This window comes from Haematobia irritans, chromosome 1 (genome assembly GCF_050003625.1).
Source record: "Haematobia irritans isolate KBUSLIRL chromosome 1, ASM5000362v1, whole genome shotgun sequence".
Classification (NCBI taxonomy): Eukaryota; Metazoa; Arthropoda; class Insecta; order Diptera; family Muscidae; genus Haematobia; species Haematobia irritans.
The window spans coordinates 207206597-207224942 of record NC_134397.1 but is presented as its reverse complement, the minus strand read 5'-3'; the positions used below and the strand labels follow the sequence as shown (position 1 = coordinate 207224942).

The 18346-nt window shown below is 30.9% G+C and overlaps 1 protein-coding gene across 4 annotated transcripts in view; it reads left to right on the top strand.

The window, feature by feature from the left end:
• Window positions 1–18346, top strand: part of LOC142222505 (uncharacterized) — a 329961-nt gene that overhangs the window by 44060 nt on the left and 267555 nt on the right. The gene's annotated exons all lie outside the window — the stretch shown is intronic.

The following is an 18346-nucleotide window of genomic DNA, read 5'->3' as shown; positions in this document are numbered from 1 at the left end:
CCAGATATGTTCGGAAGATTCCGAAAAAATGTTCAACATTACATTGTAGTATATTTAATTTCGAACTGTAAAATGTGTCTTATTAAAGACCTAAAGCCAGAAAAGAACAGTGTTTGATATAAACGAAATGGACTGTGTTGTTGTTTCAAAAATAACTTTTTTTATTGAAAAAATAAAAATTTTGTAACAAACGATTTTTTTTTAGTGATAAAAGTTTAAAATTTTCGAAGCAATTCAAAAAACTCTAACAAAAGAAAAACGTTTTCGGTACACGTTTTACAAACGTTTTTTTTTTCTTTGCGTGTAGAGAATGAAATTTTAATAAATAAAATCTGTATCCTAATTTTAATTTTATTTATCCTAGATTGAAGGCCCAAAAAGGTCCCTAAAATCTCTTTATTTGAAAGAAGGAGAATTCTGGCTCAGAATCAATACCAAAATAAGGGAAGTCAAAATCTTTGGATCCAAGTGATCTTTTTTTGAGTGTAGATATAGATCCAATATCAAACATAAAAGTCCACTATATAATGTTCGCATACATATACTCACCCATTTTAATCACAAATTTCTTTAAAATAAACAAAATGTAATTAAGAGAAAATGTTCGTCCGTCCGTCCGTCTGTCTGTGAACACATTTTTGTGATCAAAGTCTAGGTCGCAATGTAAGTCCAATCGCCTTAAAATTTGGTACATGTTCCTAATTTGGGTCAGAATAGAACCCTATTGATTTTGGAAGAAATCGGTTCATATTTAGATATAGCTCCAATATATAGCTTTCGCCCGATATGGACTACTATGGTCCTAAAAGCCAGAGTTTTGGCCCAATTTGGCACAGGGAGTAGATTTAGCATTGTAGCTATGCGTGCCAAATTTGATTGAAATCGGTTCAGATTTAGATATAGCTCCCTATATATCTTTCGCCCGATATGGACTAATATGATCCTAAAAGCCAGAGTTTTGGCCCAATTTGGTTGAAATTTTGCACAGGGAGTAGACTTAGCATTGTAGCTATGCGTGCCAAATTTGGTTGAAATCGATTCAGATTTAGATATAGCTCCCATATATATCTTTCGCCCGATATGGACTAATATGGTCCTAGAAGCCAGAGTTTTGGCCCAATTTGTTGGAAATTTTGCACTAGGAGTACAATTAGTAGTGCAGTTAAGTGTGCCAAATTTGGTTGAAATCGGTTTGGATTTAGATATATCTCCCATATATAGCTTTCGCCCGATTTAAACTCATATGACCACAGAGGCCAATTTTTAACTAGGATTTAGTTGAAATTTTGCACACGGTGTAGAATTAGCATTGTTGCTATGCGTGCCAAATTTGGTTGAAATCGGTTCAGATTTAAATATAGCTCCCATATATAAGTTTTTCTGATTTCGACAAAAATGGCCAAAATACCAACATTTTCCTTGTAAAATCGCCACTGGTTAGTCGAGAAGTTGTAAAAATGACTCTAATTTTCCTAAACTTCTACTACATATATATCGAGCGATAAATCATAAATAAACTTTTGCGAAGTTTCCTTAAAATTGCTTCAGATTTAAATGTTTCCCATATTTATACCCTGCGCCACACTGTGGAACAGGGTATTATAAGTTAGTGCATATGTTTGTAACACCCAGAAGGAGACGAGATAGACACATGGTGTCTTTGGCAATAATGCTCAGGGTGGGTCCCTGAGACGATATAACCATGTCCGTCTGTCCGTCTGTCTGTGAACACATTTTTGTGATCTAGACTTTGATCGTCGCAATTTAAGTCCAATTGACTTCAAATTTGGCACATGTTCCTAATTTGGGTCAGAATAGAACCCTATTGATTTTGGATGAAATCGGTTCAGATTTAGATATAGCTCCCATATATATCTTTCGCCCGATATGCACTGATATGGACCCAGCAGCCAGCATTTTATACCGATTTGCTTGAAATTTTGTACAAACATAACACTTAGTCGTATAGTCAAGTGTGCAAAATTTGATTAAAATCGGTTCAGAGTTAGATATAGCTCCCATATATATCTTTCGCCCGATATGGACTTATATGGCCCCAGAAGCCAGATTTTTGGCCGAATTTGGTTGAAATTTTGCACTAGGAGTACAATTAGTAGTATAGTCAACTGTGCAAAATTTGATTGAAATCGGTTCAGATTTAGATATAGCTCCCATATATATCTTTCGCCCGATATGGACTAATATGGTCCTAAAAGCCAGAGTTTTGGCCCAATTTGGTTGAGTAGATTTAGCATTGTAGTTATGCGTGCCAAATTTGGTTGAAATCGACTCAGATTTAGATATAGCTCCCATATATATCTTTCGCCAGATATGGACTAATATGGTCCTAGAAGCCAGAGTTTTGGCCCAATTTGTTGGAAATTTTACACTAGGTGTACAATTAGTAGTGCAGTTAAGTGTGCAAAATTTGATTGAAATCGGTTCAGATTTAGATATAGCTCCCATATATAGTTTTCGCCCGATTTACACTCATATGACCAGAGAGGCCAATTTTTTGCTGCGATTTAGTTGAAATTTTGCACAGGGAGTAGAATTAGCATTGTTGCTATGCGTGCCAAATTTGGTTGAAATCGGTTCAGATTTAAATATAGCTCCCATATATATGATTTTCTGATTTCGACAAAAATGGCCAAAATACCAACATTTTCCTTGTAAAATCGCCACTACTTAGTCGAAAAGTTGTAAAAATGACTCTAATTTTCCTAAACTTCTAGTACATATATATCGAGCGGTAAATCATAAATAAATTTTGAGTCTATAGATTTTGTAGAAGTCTATCAAATTCTGTCCAGATTGAGAATGTATGTATTTTGGACAAACCTTTATATATAGCCCCCAACACATTTGACGGATGTGATATGGTATCGAAAATTTAGATCTACAGAGTGGTGCAGGGTATAATATAGTCGGCCCCGCCCGACTTTAGACTTTCCTTACTTGTTTTTTACTAAAATTGTGTTCCACCCTAGTGCATTAGCCAACTTACATTTTGAGTCTATAGATTTTGTAGAAGTCTATCAAATTCTGTCCAAATCGAGTGATATTTAAATGTATGTAGTTGGGACAAACCTTTATATATAGCCCCCAACACATTTGACGGATGTGTATATGGTATATGGTATAGATCTACAAAGTGGTGCAGAGTATAATATAGTCGGCCCCGCCCGAGTTTAGACTTTCCTTACTTGTTTTTATTGTAGATGTGCTTAAAATAGAACAATATTAATTTTTTTTCTGGTTAGTAATGCTAAACAAATTTGAGCTAAGTTACCCCTTTGATTATTTCAGAATTATTGTTTTTTATGGGATCAACAAATTTTGTGATTGAAGATAATATTTTCCTGTATAAAACTAGTTTATCAATAATCAAAAAAAAAATGTCCGGATCTTCACTGTCTTTTTCCTTGGGTCACTTTGTTTCCGTTTAGTTTTACAAGTGAATGAAAATTTATCATGAAGTGATTTTCTGTGTCATATTTCCAATGGACAAGGACACTTGACCACCATAAGTCTTCGTAATATTAGACAATTTGTAATATTTTGTTTTTGCAACACAAACTCTCCTACAAGTATCGAATAGATGAGAATTTCCAATGATTATATCAAATTATTTTAATGACAAGCAATTAATTGATGGCAATTTGAATCCTCAACTAGCCCGGAAATATAATATCAGGATTACACACACACACACGCACCCACCACCTCCTAACCATATATATGGTACACACTTGACGTTTAAAAGTGCCATCACAACCTAATGATGTTAAGTATCACTTAAAGGAACATAATGATCCTTAACGAAGAAGAAGAAGAACCATACACTTTTGTATCTCCTTGTCAAGCCACCTCAAGTCTCATTCTCCTCTCAGCTCCCATTGCTCCTTGGCCTTTTTCGTATTGAATGTTCTTTTTTTTGTTTTTGATTGTGTGTTCGTTGCGGTGCGGTAGTGTGGCATATCTCTAGGCAAAGGTAAACATGAAATTGTCTTTGACAAGGATGTAAATCAATAGATAAGATACGAATGCTAGGGCAAAATGAAATAAAATGAACTCAAATGCAGGCCATTGATGATATATAGGCCCAGGATGAGAGAGGGACTTGAGAGTAGGGGCGGCAAATGGCAAGATAAGACCATCTTGAGAGTATATAGTCACGAACATTTTGGAAATGTTATCCTCTTAGAAAAACAGTAACAGGCAATGGCAATAGAAATGGAAATTGAAAATTATATTTAATTCAAGGATTTATTATGGATATAACAATTTTTGATAGTTTATCTATGGTTGAGACTCAAAGGAAAGGGAAAAAACCAAACCACTAAACAAATTGTAAAAAGTTCCCGAGAACCTTTCAAGTAGAGGTGTGCGCATAACTGAAATTTCACACACACTCACGCACATTCACGAAGCAAAATATTTATACACGCACGATACGTGTGGTAGCCAATCCCACTCACGCACATTCACGAAATGAAAACCAGTACTCACGCACGAACTACTTTTAAAGACTGGCGTTTATGCACGATTCACGACAAATTCAAGAGACTCACGACATTTTCCAAACGGAAATCAGCAAAGAGCCAAATTAATTTCAGTGTGAATTAAATCTTTATTATTTTCGCGAGAGTGATTTTGCAGAAATTTTATTCACGCACATCCATGAACCGATTTTATTTCCCACGCACGACATATTTATTTCAGTCCCATTCACGCACATTTACGAGAGTTGCTTTGGATTTTGTTCACGACTCACGTGATTCACGCGTGTCACGAGAATTTCGTGTCACGCGCACACCTCTACTTTCAAGGTCTATTATTAATTAGCTAATATCCTATACATATATTAGCTAATTTATAGCATTTATTATTAATTTTATATTTTCAGCAACTTTTGGCGAAAATTAATGCGCAACATTATTGTTAACCTCAAACCATCGATGCTTCTTTAAAAGCTGATATAACCGTCTTCTTTGTATCTCTCTTCCTCGCGATACATCATTCATTCATTAAATCTCTTAATTTAGCCCAAAATATATTTTTGCTGAAAGTGTTGCATACTTTTAGGTTCAATTAACAAATCTTGGCCTAAAATTTCGTTTCTAAGAAAGAAAGAAACTGAAATAAACATTTGTGATAGCTTGTCTATGGTTGATTCTCAAGTGGTAGGGGAAAACCCGAACTTGAATAAATTATGAAAAAGTTTCCCAGAATCTTTTAAAGTTTTTAATTTCCAGCGAAATATTTTCTTCGTCTACTTTTTGCTTAAATTAATACGCAACATTATTGTTAATCTCAAAGCATCTAGACTTGTTTAGAAAGTGATAAACACCCCTTCTTTAATCACTCTTTTGATGTTCATCAAGTAAAATCTCTTAATTTAATCCTAAATATGATTTTTGTTGAATGTGTTGCATACTTTTAGGTTCAAAAACAAATGGTGGTTTAAAATTTTCCTAGAAAAGAAAATAATATAACAGTTTTTGACAGCTTGTCTATGCTTGATCCTCAAGGGCAAGGGAAAAACTCAAACTGGAACTACACCAAACAAATTGTGAAAAAGTTTCCTAGAATTTTCCAAAGTCCAGATTTTCTTAGAGTTTATTAAAAATTCCAGCTAATTGTTTGCGAAAATGAATACGCAACATTATTTTTATGCTTCTTTAAAAACTGATGAAACACCCCTTCATTAATCTCTCTCCATGTTCATCATTCATTTAATGAAAAATCTCTTAATTTAACCGTAAATATATTTGTGTTGAAAGTGTTGCATACTTTTAGGTTCAAAAACAAATGGTGGTTTAAAATTTTGGCCTATGGTTGATTCTCAAGGGGTAGGGGAAAAACCAAAGTTGAATAAATTATGAAAAAGTTTCCCAGAATCTTTCAAAGTTTTTAATTTCCAACGAAATATTTTCTTCGTCTACTTTTTGCTTAAATTAATACGCAACATTATTGTTAATCTCAAACCATCTAGGCTTGTTTAGAAAGTGATATTACACCCCTTCTTTAATCACTCTTTTGATGTTCATCAAGTAAAATCTCTTAATTTAATCCTAAATATGATTTTTGTTGAATGTGTTGCATACTTTTAGGTTCAAAAACAAATGGTAGTTTAAAATTTTCCTAGAAAAGAAAATAATATAACAATTTTTGACAGCTGGTCTATGCTTGATCCTCAAGTGCAAGGGGAAAACTCAAACTTGAACTACACTAAACAAATTGTGAAAAAGTTTCCTAGAATTTTCCAAAGTCCAGATTTTCTTAGAGTTTATTAAAAATTCCAGCCAATTGTTTGCGAAAATGAACAAGCAACATTATTTTTATGCTTCTTTAAAAACTGATGAAACACCCCTTCATTAATCTCTCTCCATGTTCATCATTCATTTAACGAAAAATCTCTTAATTTAACTTTAAATATATTTGTGTTGAAAGTGTTGCATACTTTTAGGCTCAACAACAAATTTTGGCCTAAAATTTCGTTCCCAAGAAAAGAAAATAATATAAAAATTTTTAATAGCTTGTCTATGGTTGATCCTCATGGGGAAGGAGAAACTTGAACAAATTGTCAAAAACATTCCGAGAATCTTTCAAAGTCCCTTTTTAATTATATATAAGATTTTAATTTCCAGCTAAATATATCCTTCGTCTACATTCTGCTTAAATTAATATGCATCATAATTGTTAACCTCAAACCATCTATGCTTCTTTAAAAACTGGGAGGGTTATATATCTTCTTCTTTATCTTTGTCTTGATGTTCATCATTCACTTCAAGTAAAATCTCTTAATTTAATCCTAAATATGATTTTTGTTGAATGTGTTGCATACTTTTATGTTCAAAAACAAATGGTGGTTTAAAATTTTCCTAGAAAAGAAAATATTATAACAATTTTTGACAGCTTGTCTATGCTCGATCCTCAAGTGCAAGGGGAAATCTCAAACTTGAACTTGAACTACACACAACAAACCAATTGTGAAAAAGTTTCCCAGAATTGTTCAAAGTCCAGGTTGTCTTAGAGTTTATTATTAATTTGAAATTCCAGCTAAATGTTTTCTTCGTCTACTGTGAAAATAATAAGCAACTTTATTGTTATGCTTCTTTAAAAACTGATTTAACACCCCTTTTTTAATCTCTCTTTATGTTCATAATTCATTTAACGAAAAATCTCTTAATTTAACCCTAAATATATTTGTGTTGAATGTGTTGCATACTTTTAGGTTCAAAAACAAATGGTGGTTTAAAATTTCGTTTCCAAGAAAAGAAAATAATATAGCTTGGCAAAAAAACCAAACTTTTCAGAATTTCCAGTCCAGTTTTTCTCGGCGTTTATTATTAATTTAAATTTAAATTTAAATTAAATTGAAAAAAAAAACCAAACTTTTCAGAATTTTTCAAAGTCCAGTTTTTCGTGGCGTTTATTATTAATTTAAATTTCCAGTTAGATATTTTCTTCATCAACTTTTTTCGGAATATAATACGCAACATTATTGTTATGCTTCTTTAAAAACTGATATAACACCCTTTCTTTAATCTCTCTCTCTCGAGATTCATTATTCACTTAATGTAAAATCCCTTAATTTAACCCTAAATATATTGTTGTTAAAGTCTTGCATACTTTTAGGTCCAACAATAAATTTTGATCTAAAACTTTGTTTGCAAGAAAAGAAAATAATATAAAAATGATAGCTTGACCGAAGAGGATGGGGAAAAACCAAACAAAAACCAAATTCGAACAATAAAAATTTTCCAGAATCTGTCGAGCTTCATTTTGACTTATGTTTAAGATGCTAATTTTGATTTAAAACTTTGTTTGCTAGAAAAGTAAATAATATAAAAATGATAGCTTGACCGAAGAGGATGGGGAAAAACCAAACTTGAAATTCGAACAATAAAAATTTTCCAGAATCTGTCGAGCTTCATTTTGACTTATGTCTAAGATGCAAATTTCCTGATAAATATATTCTTTGCATATGCAACATTATTTTTTAATACGCAACACTACTTTTATGCTCCTATGCTTCCTTAAAAACCCCTTCTCGAAATTAATCAAATGGAAAATCTCTTAACTTAATTCTATATAAATTTTTTTTTGAAAGTGTTGCATGCTTTTAGGCCCAAAAACAAATCGTGATCTAAAATTATCCAAGAAACGAAAATAAAAACCCGTTCTCGAAATTAATCAAATGGAAAATCTCTTAACTTAATTCTATATAAATTTTATTAAATGTTTTGCATACTTTTAGGTTAAAAAAAATGGTGGTCTAAAATTTTCCAAAAATCAGAATATAATATAACAATTTTTGACAGCTTATCTATGCTTTATCTTCAAGGCGCAACATTATTTTTTAATACGCAACACTACTTTTATGCTCCTATGCTTCCTTAAAAACCCATTCTCGAAATTAATCAAATGGAAAATCTCTTAACTTAATTCTATATACATTTTATTGAAAGTGTTGCATACTTTTAGGCTCAAAAACAAGTGGTGATCTAAAATTGTCCAAGAAAAGAAAATAATATAACAATTTTTGACAGCTTATCTATGCTTTATCCTCAAGGCGAAGGGGAAAACTCAAACTACACCAAACAAAATTTTGAAAAAGTTTCGCAGGATTTTTCAAAGTCCAGGTTTTCTTAGAAATTATTGAAAATTCCAGTTAATTGTTTTCTTCATCAACTGTTTGCGCGAAAATAAATGCGCAACATTATTGTAAGCTTCTTTAAAAACTGATGTAACACACCTTCTTTACTCCCTCCATATGTTCATTATTAATTTAATGAAAAATCTCTACATTTTTATACCCTCCACCATAGGATGGGGGATGGGGGTATATTAACTTTGTCATTCCGTTTGTAACACATCGAAATATTGCTCTAAGACCCCATAAAGTATATATATATTCTGGGTCGTGGTGAAATTCCGATGCGATTTGAGCAAGTCCATCCGTCCTTCTGTTGAAATCACGCAAACTTCCAAACGAAACAAGCTATCGACTTGAAACTTGGCACAAGTGGTTGTTATTGATGTAGGTCAGATGGTATTGCAAATGGACCATATCTGACCGCTTTTACGTAGCCTCTTGTAGGAGCAAAATTCATCCGATCCGATTGAAATTTGGTATGTGGTGTTAGTATATAAAAACCATGCAAAAATTGGTCCATATCGGTTCATAATTATATATAGCTCCCATATAAACCGATCCCCAGATTTGACCTCCGGATCCTCTTAGAGGAGAAAATTCATTCGATCCAGTTGAAATTTGGTATGTGGTGTGAGTATATGGTCTCTAACAACCATGCAAAAATTGGTTCATATTGGTCCATATATATAAACACCATATAAACCGATCCCCAGATTTGAACCCCGGAGCCTCTTGGAAGAGCAAATTTTATCAGATCCGATTGAAATTTGGTACGTGGATCCGATTGAAACGTGGTACCAAGCAAAAATTGGTCCATATCGGTCCATAATTATATAAAATCTATCCCCAGAATTGACCTCCGGAACCTCTTGGAGGAGCAAAATTCATCCGATTCGGTTGAAATTTGGTACATTGCGTTAGTATATGGCCGCTAACAACCATGCGAAAATTGGTCCATATCGGTCTATAGTTATATATAGCCGATGGCCAATCACACAAAAATTGGTCCATATCGCCAAAAAAAAAAATATACCAAAATTTTATTACTATAGAAAGTTTTATCAAAATTTTATTTCTGTAGAAAGTTTTGTCAAAATTTTATTTCTATAGAAAATTTTGTCAAAATTTTATTTCTATAGAAAATTTTGTCAAAATTTTATTTCTATAGAAAATTTTGTCAAAATTTTATTTCTATAGAAAATTTTGTCAAAATTTTATTTCTATAGAAAATTTTATCAAAATTTTATTTCTATAGATAATTTTGTCAAAATTTTATTTCTATAGAAAATTTTGTCGAACTGAATTATATACGTATTTAATCGGTCTTTTTATACCCTGCGCCACACTGTGGAACAGGGTATTATAAGTTAGTGCATATGTTTGCAACACCCAGAAGGAGACGAGATAGACACATGGTGTCTTTGGCAAAAATGCTCAGGGTGGGCTCTTGAGTCGATATAACGATGTCCGTCTGTCCGTGAACCCATTTTTGTAATCAAAGTCTAGGTCGCAGTTTTAGTCCAATCGACTTCAAATTTGGCACAAGTATGTGTTTTGGCTCAGAATAGATCCCTATTGATTTTGGAAGAAATCGGTTCAGATTTAGATATAGCTCCCATATATATCTTTCGCTCGATATGGACTACTACGGTCCCAGAAGCCAGAGTTTTACCTCAATTTGGTTGAAATTCTGCACAGGGAATAGATTTAGCTATGCGTGCCAAATTTGGTTGAAATCGGTTCAGATTTAGATATAGCTCCAATATATAGCTTTCGGCCGATTTACACTCATATGATCACAGTGGCCAATCTTTTACTCCGATTTAATTGAAATTTTGCACAGGAAGTAGAATTAGCATTGTAGCTATGCGTGCCAAATTTGGTTGAAATCGGTTAAGATTTAGATATAGCTCCCATGTATAGCTTTCGCCCGATTTACACTCCTATGACCACAGAGGCCAATTTTTAACTCCGATGTAGTTGACATTTTGCACAGGGAGTAGAATTTGCATTATAGCTATGCGTGCCAAATTTGGTTGAAATCGGTTCAGAAATGGTCAAAATACCAACATTTTCCTTGTTAAATCGCCACTGCTTAGTCGAAAAGTTGTAAAAATGACTCTAATTTTCCTAAACTTCTAATACATATATATCGAGCGATAAATCGTAAATAAACTTTTGCGAAGTTTCCTTAAAATTCCTTCAGATTTAAATGTTTCCCATATTTTTTTACCAAAATTGTGTTCCACCCTAGTGCATTAGCCGACTTAAATTTTGAGTCTATAGATTTTGTAGAAGTCTATCAAATTCTGTCCAGAGCGAGTGATATTTAAATGTATGTATTTGGGACAAACCTTCATATATAGCCCCCAACACATTTGACGGATGTGATATGGTATCGAAAATTTAGATCTACAAAGTGGTGCAGGGTATAATATAGTCGGCCCCGACCGACTTTAGACTTTCCTTACTTGTTTAATGTACAATCTCTTAATTGAACCCTACATATGTTTGTGTTGACAGTGTTGCATACTTTTAGGTTAACAAAAAAAATATATTGTACTAAATTTTCGTTTCAACTAAAATAAAATAACTCAAAAATGTTTGATAGCTTGGTTAAGTTTGCTCTTCAAAGAAAAATGGGAAAAAACCAAACTTAGACAACACCAAATAAATTGTAAAAAAAAGTTTCACAGAATGTTTCAAGGTCATTATAACTATGTATATTAATTTATAGCATTTATTATTAATTAAAAATTCCACCTAAATATTTTCTTCCTCTAATTTTTGCTAAAATTAATACGCAACATTATTGCTAACCTCAAATCATCTAGACTTCTTTTAAAACTAGCATAACCTGTTCTTTACATGACCCCTCTCTCTCTCTCTCTCTCTCTCTCTCTCGAGATTCATAATAAACTTAATGTGAAAATCTCTTAATTTAACCCTATATATATTTGTGTTTAAAGTGTTGCATACTTTTAGGTTCAACAACAAATGTTTGAAATGTTTTGTAAAGACTTTTAGGGATAATATCCATCTGTGTAATGCCATTTGTTTGCTTTATGGTGTGTGTATGTGTGCATGTCTAAATGTCTTCTGGCAAATGGAAAAGTTTTTCTTGTTAAAATTTTACAAGAGAAGAAAATTAAGTTTATTAACACTTTATCCATAAGGTATTTGAAATTTGTAAGAATATTTAAGCAAACATTGCTAGAGTCAACCCGAACACAATAGAACGCACAAGGACGGGGGGAGGGCCTTTGGGATCAACAGTGTTAGGTAACCTTCATCAACATCATTTTTGCACTGCTTTAATGGACATTCAATGTTCTAATTCGGGAATTTTCAAAAGTGCGAATACTTTCAAAGTGCTCAAGGGAGGTCAAGAAGACCACAATAAGGTTTATGTAAAATAAAGCTAAGAGATAAAGAGATTAATCGAACAATATTGTATGGGTACAAAACACGAGGAAATGTAAGAAAATTAAAAAAAAATGTACAAAGATTTTGTCTTTAAAATTGGTCTAACACATCTGGCTAATATTTGCAACTTTGTTTGTATCTAATTTTCTTTGGAAAACTTGGTTATTTATTTTTAAACATGGTCCTAATGACATTCTAAATTTTTTTTACACTTTTCAAAAATACTTCTGAAAAATGCTGGATCTGTTTCAAAAATTTGATCTTTACACTGATTTATCTTTACACTTGATTTAGAGCCAAAAAAGCATGGACTAGGGATGCATTTAATGTTTAGGTTAGGTATAGTGGCAGCCCGATATTTCAGCATTACTGAGGTGGTATAATCCACCACTGAAAAACTTTATGGTGTTTGGTCGAAACTGGGTTTGAACCCACGAGCCTGTGTGTGTGTGCAACACGGGCATGCACCATGGTGGAATGTATTTAATACAAATTGTATTTTTAAATTTAAATTTAGCGTGACCGACCTGACAGATTTATTCCAGTGACAGTTCATTTTATTACTTACAAGCCTACAAAAGCATTTTGATCTAATGCCTTCAGAAATAAAGTTATTCGTGAAGGAATTCAAGTGTGATAGTGCGATTGCTTTATGTTTAGCTTGAAAATCAAAAGTGACTATCGTTAGAGTCCTCAAATCGACGAAAAAACGATAACAACACCAAAATGATACCAGAAGTGAAGGACTCTATGACTTTAGTCCAAGCTCATTTTGAAATATGTCTTACATCCGTTCTCGCGATATGTTCTGCTCACAAGAAATATTCTTACCACTGCGAAATGAATTTCAATCAAATCAGTCCTTCACTTTTGGGATCATTCAAACAAAATGATTGGGTTTATTTGCCAATGAGGTTAGCTGAAAATTTTACACCATGGAGTGGTCAAACGCCGGCGATGGTGATAGCCTCATACCACAGTGGTGAGTTTCTTCGCATTACAGCGATGGTTTGAAACACTTCTTAGTGTTCCGCCGAAAATGAGATCGAACCCGTGACCCATTGTATGCAAGGTGGGTATGCTAACCATTGCAACACGGTGGCTTCACTCTCCCATTGCAATGGTGTGGACCGCCGTAAGGACCGATGGGCTCTCTCCGCACGTATTCATAGACAGTGAGGTCAAAATAAATATTGAATATTATCGAGAAAATGTCCTAATGACAGTATTGAAGTCAGATAAATATTTCGACCCCAGACCAAGGATATTCTGGCAGGACTCAGCACGCATAAACCAAGTATGACTTAACAGGAGGATCTTCGCTCCATTTCTATCGCACAATGGCCACCAAAATCTGCAGATGTTAATCCGTTGGACTTTTGCGCCTACAGCTTTTTTGGTGAGTAAGATTGGCTCTAAAAAATACCAAACTTTAGATCATTTTAAGAACTAAGGGGTTTTACCGGATATCGCAGAACCAATTTTGAGTAGCGTTTGATGGCTTCGTGGGCCGTTTGTAGGTCAAATTTCGGGCCAGAGATAGCTAATGCAAACAAATCTAGAATTTGCTTCTAAAATTTAATTTTAATTCCGCCATTTTTTTTTTTGGAACAATAAAATTAAAAAAAACAATAATTGCATGCCTTACCAGTGTTGCCAGTAATGGGGATTTCCCCCAAATTGGGGATATTTTTTCGTGAATGGGACGAAATTTCTGAGTTGGGGACTTGGGAATTTGGTAGGGAATTTCCATAAATTTGAGGATTTTTGTCGGGATTTTTTCGAGAAATCGGTTTAATCTTATATACAAAATTTTATTTCTATAGGATATTTTGTCAAAATTCTATTTCTATAGAAAATTTTATCCAAATTTTATTTTTTTAGAAAATGTTGTCCAAATTTTATTTCTATAGCAAATTTCATCCATATTTTTTTTTTCTAAAGAAAATTTTGCCAAAATTTCATTTCTATAGAAAATTTTGCCAAACTTTTATTTCCATAAAAAATTTGTCAAAATTTTATTTCTATAGAAAATTTTGTCAAAATTTTATTTCTATAGAAAATTGTGTCAAAATTTTATTTCTATAGAAAATTTTGTCACAATTTTATTTCTATAGAAAATTTTGTTAACATTTAATATTTATAGAAAATTTTGTCAAAATTTTATATTTATAGAAAATTTTGCTAAAATTTTATTTCTATAGAAAATTTTATCCAAATTTTATTTCTTTAGAAAATGTTGCCAAAATTATATTTCTATAGCAAATTTCATCCAAATTTTATTTCTATAGAAAAATTTGTCAAAATTTTATTTCTATAGAAAATTTTGTCAAAATTTTATTTCTATAGAAAATTTTGTCAAAATTTTATTTCTATAGAAAATTTTGTCAAAATTTTATTTCTATAGAAAACTTTGTACAAATTTTATTTCTATAGAAAATTTTGTCAAAATTTTATTTCTGTAGAAAATTTTGTCACAATTTTATTTCTATAGAAAATTTTGTCAAAATTTTATTTCTGTAGAAAATTTTGTAAACATTTTATATTTATACAAAATTTTGCCAAACTTTTATTTCCATAGAAAATTTGTCAAAATTTTATTTCTATAGAAAATTTTGTCAAAATTTGATTTCTATAGAAAATTTTGTCAAAATTTTATTTGTAAAGAAAATTTTGTTAACATTTTATATTTATAAAAAATAAAAAATTTTATTTCTATAGAACATTTTGCCAAAATTTTATTTCTATAGAAAATTTTATCCCAATTTTATTTCTTTAGAAAATGTTGCCCAAATTATATTTCCATAGCAAATTTCATCCAAATTTTATTTCTATAGAAAAATTTGCCATTTTTATTTTCTACAGAAATAAAATTTATTTTGTCAAAATTTTATTTTGTTAATATTTTATAATTATAGAAAATTTTGCCAAACTTTTATTTCCATAGAAAATTTGTCAAAATTTTATTTCTATAGAAAATTTTGTCAAAGTTTTATTTCTATAGAAAATTTTGTCAAGATTTTAGTTCTATAGAAAATTTTGTCAAAATTTTATTTCTATAGAAAATTTTGTTAACATTTTATATTTATAGAAGATTTTGTTAATATTTTATATTTATAGAAAATTTTGACCAACTTTTATTTCTATAAAAAATTTTGACAAAATTTTATTTCTATAGAAAATTTTGTCAAAATTTTATTTCTATAGAAAATTTTGTCAAAATTTTATTTCTATAGAAAATTTTGTCAAAATTTTATTTCTATAGAAAATTTTGTCAAAATTTTATTTCTATAGAAAATTTATGAAGTACCTCTTTGCAAAATCTAACAAAACATCAAATTCTACCAAATAATAATTGCTGGCTAGAATTGTAGGCCAAATTTGGGAACAGAGATAGCTAATGCAAACAAATCTAGAATTTGCTTCTAAAATTTGATTTTAATTCCGCCATTTTTTTGGAACAATAAAATTAAAAAAAAAAACACAATAATTGCATGCCTTACCATTGTTGCCAGTATTAGGTATTTTCCCCAAAATTGGGGATATTTTTTCGTGAATGGGGACGAAATTTCTGAGTTGGGGACTTAGGAATTTGGTGGGGAATTTCCATGTCGGGATTTTTTCGAGAAATCGGTTTAATCTTATTTACAAAATTTTATTTCTATACGATATTTTGTCAAAATTCTATTTCTATAGAAAATTTTATCCAAATTTTATTTCTTTAGAAAATGTCAAAATTTTATTTCTATAGCAAATTTCATCCATATTTTTATACCCTGCGCCACACTGTGGAACAGGGTATTATAAGTTAGTGCATATGTTTGTAACACCCAGAAGGAGACGAGATAGATACATGGTGTCTTTGGCAATAATGCTCAGGATGGGTCCCTGAGTCGATATAACCATGTCCGTCTGTCTGTGAACACATTTTTGTGATCAAAGTCTAGGTCGCAATTTAAGTCCAATCGCCTTCAAATTTGGCACATGTTCCTAATTTGGGTCAGAATAGAACCCTATTGATTTTGGAAGAAATCTGTTCAGATTTAGATATAGCTCCCATATATACCTTTCGCCCGATATGCACTAATATGGACCCAGCAGCCAGAGTTTTATACCGATTTGCTTGAAATTTTGTACAAACATAACACTTAGTCGTATAGTCAAGTGTGCAAAATTTGATGGAAATCGGTTCAGATTTAGCCAGATTTTTGGCCGAATTTGGTTGAAATTTTGCACTAGGAGTACAATTAGTGGTATAGTCAAGTGTGCAAAATTTGATTGAAATCGGTTCAGATTTAGATATAGCTCCCATATATATCTTTCGCCCGATATGGACTAATATGGTCCTAAAAGCCAGAGTTTTGGCCCAATTTGGTTGAAATTTTGCACAGGGAATAGATTTAGCTATGCGTGCCAAATTTGGTTTAAATCGATTCAGATTTAGATATAGCTCCCATATATATCTTTCGCCCGATATGCACTTATATGGACCCAAAAGCCAGAATTTTATCCCGATTAGCTTAATATTTTGCACATGTAGTACAATTGGTAGTATAGTTATGTGTGCCAAATTTGATTAAAATCGGTTTAGATTTAGATATAGCTTCCATATATATTTTTCGCCCGATATGGACTTATATGGCCCGAGAAGCCAGAGTTTTGACCCAATTTGGTTGAAATTTTGCACTCGGAGTACAATTAGTAATATAGTCATGTGTGCCAAATTTGATTGAAATCGGTTCAGATTTAGATATAGCTCCCATATATATGTTTTTCTGATTTCGACAAAAATGGTCAAAATACCAACATTTTCCTTGTTAAATCGCCACTGCTTAGTCGAAAAGTTGTAAAAATGACTCTAATTTTCATAAACTTCTAATACATATATATATCGAGCGATAAATCATAAATAAAATTTTGCGAAGTTTCCTTAAAATTGCTTCAGATTTAAATGTTTCCCATATTTTTTACTAAAATTGTGTTCCACCCTAGTGCATTAGCCAACTTAAATTTTGAGTCTATAGATTTTGTAAAAGTCTATCAAATTCTGTCCAAATCGAGTGATATTTAAATGTATGTATTTGGGACAAGCCTTTATATATAGCACACAACACATTTTACGGATGTGATATGGTATCGATAATTTAGATCTACAAAGAGATGCAGGGTATAATATAGTCGGCCCCGCCCAACTTTAGACTTTCCTTACTTATTTTTTCTATAGAAAAATTTCATTTCTATAGAACATTTTGCCAAACTTTTATTTCCATAGAAAATTTGTCAAAATTTTATTTCTATAGAAAATTTTGTCAAAATTTTATTTCTATAGAATATTTTGTCAAAATTTTATTTCTATAGAAAATTTTGTTAACATTTTATATTTATAGAAAATTTTGTCAAAATTTTATTTCTATAGAAAATTTTGCCAAAATTTTATTTCTATAGAAAATTTTATCCAAATTTTATTTCTTTAGAAAATGTTGCCCAAATTATATTTCTATAGCAAATTTCATCCAAATTTTATTTCTATAGGAAAATTTGCCAAAATTTTATTTCTATAGGGAATTTTGCCAAAATTTCATTTCTATCGAAAATTTTGGACAACATTTTATTTCTATAGAAAATTTTGTCAAAATTTTATTTCTGTAGAAAATTTTGTTAACATTTTATATTTATAGAAAATATTCCAAACTTTTATTTCCATATTCTATAGAATATTATTTCTATAGAAAATTTTGTCAAAATTTGATTTCTATAGAAAATTTTGTCAAAATTTTATTTCTGTAGAAAATTTTGTTAACATTTTATATTTATAGAAAATATTCCAAACTTTTATTTCCATATTCTATAGAATATTATTTCTATAGAAAATTTTGTCAAAATTTGATTTCTATAGAAAATTTTGTCAAAATTTTATTTCTGTAGAAAATTTTGTTAACATTTTATATTTATAGAAAATTTTCCAAACTTTTATTTCTATAGAAAATTTGTCAAAATTTTATTTCTATAGAAAATTTTGTCAAAATTGTGTTTCTATTGACAATTTTGTCAAAATTTTATTTCTAAAGAAAATTTTGTTAACATTTTATATTTATAGAAAATTTTGTCAAAATTTTATTTCTATAGAAAATTTTGTAAAAATTTTATTTCTATAGAAAATTTTGTTAACATTTTATATTTATAGAAAATTTTGTCAAAATTTTATTTCTATAGAAAATTTTGTCAAAATTTTAGTTCTATAGAAAATCTTGTCAA